Raw genomic sequence first — 6,038 nt, 5'->3', positions numbered from 1 at the left:
AGAACTGTACGTCTCCTGTTGCGTTTTACCTGCATTCTGCCATATGTTTCATGTTATAGCAGTCTTGGGTGATCACCCAGCACATGTTTGTTTTAAGAACACGCTCCCTGCAGATTAGATAAAACACAAAGAAGATACTGATATGAGTTTTCTAAAAATAATTATAGCACTGGACCTAAGGTTTAAGAATCTTAAGTGCCATCCAAAATCTAAGAGGGATGAGGCATGCTTCTAGAAGTCTTAAAAGAGCAATATTCCGATGCAGAAACTACAGAACCCAAATGCCCAAAAAAGAAAATCAACCTTCTGCTGGCATCTGACTCTGATGATGAAAATGAACATGTGTCAGTCTACACTGCTTTGGATCATTATCGAGGAGAACTCATCATCAGCATGGATGCAGGTCCTCTGGAATGGTGGTTGAAGTATGAAGGGACAAATGAATCTTTAGCACACTTGGCACATAAATATCTTGCAATTCTGGCTACAAACTGCCATGCAAACGCCTATCCTCACTTTCAGGTGACATTGTGATCAAGAACTGAGCAGCACGATCTCCTGCATATTGTAACCGAACTTGTATGTCTGAGCAATCAATTGATTCAAAAAAAAGTAGCAGGGGTGGCAAATGAAATGGTCCTGGGGTACCCATGCTCCACCAATTGGGGCTCTAGGGGCCCGGCTCCACCAATGTTGACCCCACCATACCCCACCTCCGGGTCCCCACATCTTCCCCGACTGCCTCCCCTGACCTGCACCTATCTGTCCTAGGCCATCTGTAGTCCCTTGCCAGCCTGGCTGTAAGGGAGTGGTGCTGGCAGCAGGCTGACTGTTGCATCTACAGTGGTAGAAGGGGACGAGGATCAGGGCTGCTCCCCCCACGGCAGCAAGTGACTCCAAGTAGCCTCCTTCTGGGGCTTGGATGAGTGTCTGGAGGAGGAAGCAGAGGAGGAGTCGTCCTCTCTAGCCCCAACCCTGGGGCAGCCTGCATGCTGCACCCCAAAGTTTGAGCTCCTCATCCCCAGAGCCTGCCCCCCTTGCCAGAGCCCTCAGCTCCCTGACTCCAGCACCCTGCCCAAGCCCTGAGCTCCTTCCAAACCCCTCACCCCATGCCTAGAATCCACACCCCTGCACCTTACCCCTTTGTACCAGCACTGAGCCACTCCCACTCCCTAAATCCCACTTCAGAGCCATAGCTCTTCCCTCTCCCCCCAGACCCTTACAAGACAGGGCTGCAGGATTTGGAACTGTTCTGGGCACCATCAAAAATTACACAGCCCTGTTGTCCCTGAGAGATAGGACTGAGTGTATTTTAGGCTCTAAAGCAGGGGTGGGGAACCTTTTTTGAGTTGGAGGCCACTGACCCACAGAAAAATCAATTGGGGGCCACACACAAGTGAAAAGCAAAGTGAAAAGCCACTGACTGAGAAGGAGAAAGGCACTCCCCACATTCCCCTTGTACACCAGAGCCTGGAGGGCCTAGGCTAGTAGATTTTGTGTGCTCCAGTCCTGTAGGTGGGCAGCAGGGGGGCTGGAGTGCCAGCGGGGGCTCCCCAATGTGGGGGGATCCCTGAGCCTTGGGGGCCAGATCCAGGCAAGCTGGGGGCCGCGTCTGGCCCCTTTGGCCTGAGGTTCCCCGCCCCTGCCCTAAAGTTTTGCCTTGTTTTATTTATGACTGCAGCTACTTTTTGTACATAATTCTACATTTGAAAGTTCAGCTTTCATGATAAAAGAGATTGCACTGCAGAACTTGTATTAGATGAACTGAAAAATACTATTTTCTTTTGTTTTTACAGTGCAAATATTTGTAATCAAAATAAATATTAAATGAGCACCGTACACTTTGCGTTCTGTGTTGTAATTGAAAACACTGTATTTGAAAATGTAGAAAACATCCACAAATATTTAAATAAATGGTATTCTGCTATTAACTGCATGATTAATTGTGCAATTAATCATGATTAATTTTTGATCATACAATTCATCACCATTAATTTTTAATTGCTTGGCAGCCCTAATTATAATACAAAAACTTGAAATTGAAGCTAATTGTTTCCAGTGACCCAAAAGGAATTTCATTTTATTTCACAAATTTTGAAATTTGATGTTTTATTCTAATTTGTAATGGAAATAAATTTTGAAACTGTGGAATTTCCCACAAAATGGAAATGCTGATTTCTACACAATTCTGTTAACCGACTTTCTGACTATTCCCTTTCTTACTCTTTTTTCCCTTGTAACCAAATTCTTTTGCTATGGCTAGTGTGTAACTACAACATCGCCCTCTGTTGGATGGAATCCGAACTGCTCAGCTGTGCATCATATGCCCTGTACTGCTAAGAGCTAATGGAATTCTTCCTTTCAAGTGTTTGGCGTCTGTACTGTTTTTGAAGAAAGATCAGTGTTCCATCCCTTCTTCTGTCCAAAATTGTCAAGGTGTACAATATGGCAACAACTCTGGAGTTCTTATAGCCTGCTAGAAATACTGGTTAGTGATTTGATTGTTTAATTTTCCCATGTGCATCTAAGAGTCTGGTGCATTTAAAGTATGTGCTTCAGCCCCTTCTAATGTCTAGTCCATCCAGAAATAACTGTAACCTGCTACATCCATCTGCTAATGAAGTACTTATTTTGCTCAAGACAGTGTTAGAGGTCTTGGACTTTGGCAGCGAATGCTCTGGGTTCTGGTTAAGAACCTCTACTGGGTTCTCCCCCTGCTCCTCTACTGGGGAGAGGGTTATTTCATTTGACAACGTGGAAACTGCCTGTGAAAAAATACCAATTGGATGCATAATTGGCCATTTCCCTGAATAATTACCTGAAGTGCACGTGCAAGTGAGGTAACTTTGCAGGCCTATTAGGTGTGCAGTTATGAAACCTGTCTGGAAAGTGCTCAGAAAGGTGTGAGTAGAGGCAGTGCTCCTTCTCCATGCATCTTTGCTCCCCAACCTCCCGGGAGTCTTGCTCTGAACATCCCCCTCAGGGAAAAAACGGTTCCATTTGTATTCCACATTCCTTATGCTCAGAATACCCGGGAAAGAAAAAGTGATGTCTCTCTCCCCCAGGGCCCATGTACTGAATGCACATGGCTGTGAGGAAATATAGCTCTACCTGCTGCTGGACACCACTCTCGGGTTTTTGCCTGAGACAAAAGCTTACAATGTCCAGGACCTGCATCACATCTTAAGCCTAGAGAAGTGCCATTTTTTGGTGTAGCTCACCTTTTCCCTCACACAGCTATCATATTCATTTGCAGATTCAGACTAACACAGCTACTCTGATACATATTCATTAGGGGAGATGGAGACCTCTGGGGGTAGCTGATCAAATGTTCCTACACCCTCATCAAGAGGCTGTCTGAAGGGTCAATTCCTGACTCCGTTGATCTGAGGCCACTATTAATGTTTCAGATCGGCCAAGTGCTGCCCTCCTTTTTCATTTTGGGATTCATTTCTAGGCAGTTTGGAAAGTCTCTCTGACTCCTTTGTCTCTCAGTTCTGGCCCCGCAGGGCTGGGTGGGTGTAACCGGGGCCAGAAATTGGCCTCACTCTTAAGATGAAGAAAGTTGTCTTGAAACCTACACAATCATCCCTGGAATTGTCTGAAACCTCGGTCATTGAAACAGATAATGAGAAGCTCGAGCATAGCAGGGGCATATTTTGGGTGCCTCACCACGTTCTGTGGCCACAAAAAACACACAGCCAGAGTCTGAATCGCACACATCCGTTTGGGATACAAGAAGAAGAAGGGGGCATTTGGTAAAATCGAGTGGTGGTAAATCTGACCCTGACAAAAGAAATGTGTTTTCCTACAGTGCTCAACCAGTCTGTGTGCCAGGAGAGATCGCTGAAACCAAGGGTTTAATAGGCGTAATCCAACGGGGATTAGACGCTTGTGTAGCTAGTGGTGTCCAGTGTTCTATTCATGTATGTTAACGATAAACAACAGTTTTGGTGGGGACATCAGTCCATATGACTTGGTCTTAAATTGGCCACTCACCAGTGGGGTTAGGAGGAGACTTTCTCTACAAGCAGTTTATCCCATAGATATCTGCTGCGTGGTTTCTCGTCCCTTCTTTTGAAGCAGCTGCTACTGGCCACTGCCAGGGACAGGAGACTGGAGTGGATGGACCCCCAGATGGATCCAGACTGGTGAGTCCTGTGTTTAGACTAAAATAAAAAACCAAAAGATTTGAGACATCTAGATCCTCATGATTTGAGGTGTAAGACAACCTCTAAATAAGGGGAAGGAACAGCGTACTCCATAGCTGGAGGGTCTCAACCATCTGCTGCAGCATCTGGTACTGGTCACTCTCTAAGGCCGTGTCTTCACTAGGAAAGCATTTCAAATTTACTAAATCCCTTAAAAACTCCTGATTTTATAAAATCGAAATAGCGTGTCTGTGATGGGCCGACAGCGGCCCGCACTAATGCAGGGGCGGGGGGGTAGCGGCTCTGGCCCCGACAGGAAGCCCGGGAGGTGAAGCCCAGCCAGGGTGCCTCATCCCCCGAGCCCGGCGTGGAACGGAGTCCCGTGGCCATGGCGGACTGCACCGACCACCGGGCCGGCTGGGACGTGCGCGCCCCGGGCAGGGGATGCTGGGACGCAGCCCCGCCTGCTACGGCCCTGTGTAGGGAGGCCAGCAACACTGGGGGCAGGGCCGAGAAGGGTGGCGTGACCTCCGGTGGGGCATTCAAAAGCCGCGCGGGAGCCAGAGCACAGGGAAGGACACCAAGGAGGGGATTCCTCCCACCCCGGCTGAGATGGGAAGCCGGGACTCCGGAGGAGCTACCGGACAAACCCATGCATACCGCCGACGGTGAGGTAAGGGCTGTTGGGCCGGGACCACGAACCGTTGACTTGGGGGAGGCTAGGAAGCAGCCCAGGGCAGGGACATATTGGCGCCCGTGGGCTGACGCATTATGGGGTGGGACCACGTCAGCCGGGTAAGGGTTGATACCCTAACCCTTAGGGCCCCGGGCTGGGACTCGGTGGAGAGGGAGGGCCCAGGTCCCCCTAGCCACCCCTTTATCCCTCTGTGTAGCTCACAACGTGGGAAAGGAGCGAACGGGTGCAAGGTGGTCGGGACCACCACCCCGAGAACGATGGTGACCTTACAAGGTGCCCCAAGAGGGGGAATCAGGGACGCAGGGCTCACTGGGCCGTAACCCCGGATTGGGGGTTGCACGCTCATGCCCAGAACTAGATCCATTACAGTGTCCTCACTACAAGGAAGCCTCAAAATTAGTCCAAGACAGACTCCGTTAAAGTGGCTACCTTGACTTAGAGCCCCAGGAAGCACTGGGGAGTAATTAGTTCAAATCACTCTGGGGAGTAGTTATTTCAAAATAGAGGCGCCGGAGTGTCCACTCTACCACTATTTCAAAATAACTATTTTAAAAGTAGCTTTATTCCTGAGAAAAGCAGGAGTACAGATTTCGAAATAAGCAGCAGGTTATTTCGAAATAAGGGGCTTGGTATTGTGGACGCTCCACTTATAAATTCAACCTAAGGGGGGCTATTTCAAAATAATGTCCTAGTGTAGACCGGGGCTGAGACTGGGTATTCGATTAGGTGAACCTAATCTGGGCTGGTCTGAGCTGGCAGTTCCCATGTTTCATGTTCCTTCTAGCTCTCTCTCGCGCGCACGCACACAGACACATACACTGAGTTCTGAGCAGAAGCCTGGAAATCCTTAGAGTTCATGTTTTGTACTGATTTGTTGTTGTTCACTTGAGATTTGACTCAATTCAGCCTTCTGGTTGGCATTTCTAAAGCACAGAGCTGAATGAAAATGAAATAATGTTTGAGTTACAAAAGAATAAAACTGAGATAAAAATGCAGGAGAGCCCCTTTTAGGTAGATGTCTAGATGATGTGTATCTGTATACAAGAGCACCAACAAAAATGCCACCATGGCTAAACGAGTGGTCAGAGACAAAACAACATCTTTCAAAAATTAGACATCAGATCCTAGTGAGGAAAATAGGAAGGAAGCATAAACTCTGGCAAGTCAAATGTAAAAGTATAATTGAGCTG

The sequence above is a fragment of the Pelodiscus sinensis genome, chromosome 1 (assembly GCF_049634645.1).
Source record: "Pelodiscus sinensis isolate JC-2024 chromosome 1, ASM4963464v1, whole genome shotgun sequence".
Classification (NCBI taxonomy): domain Eukaryota; kingdom Metazoa; phylum Chordata; order Testudines; family Trionychidae; genus Pelodiscus; species Pelodiscus sinensis.
This window is presented reverse-complemented; position numbering follows the sequence as displayed.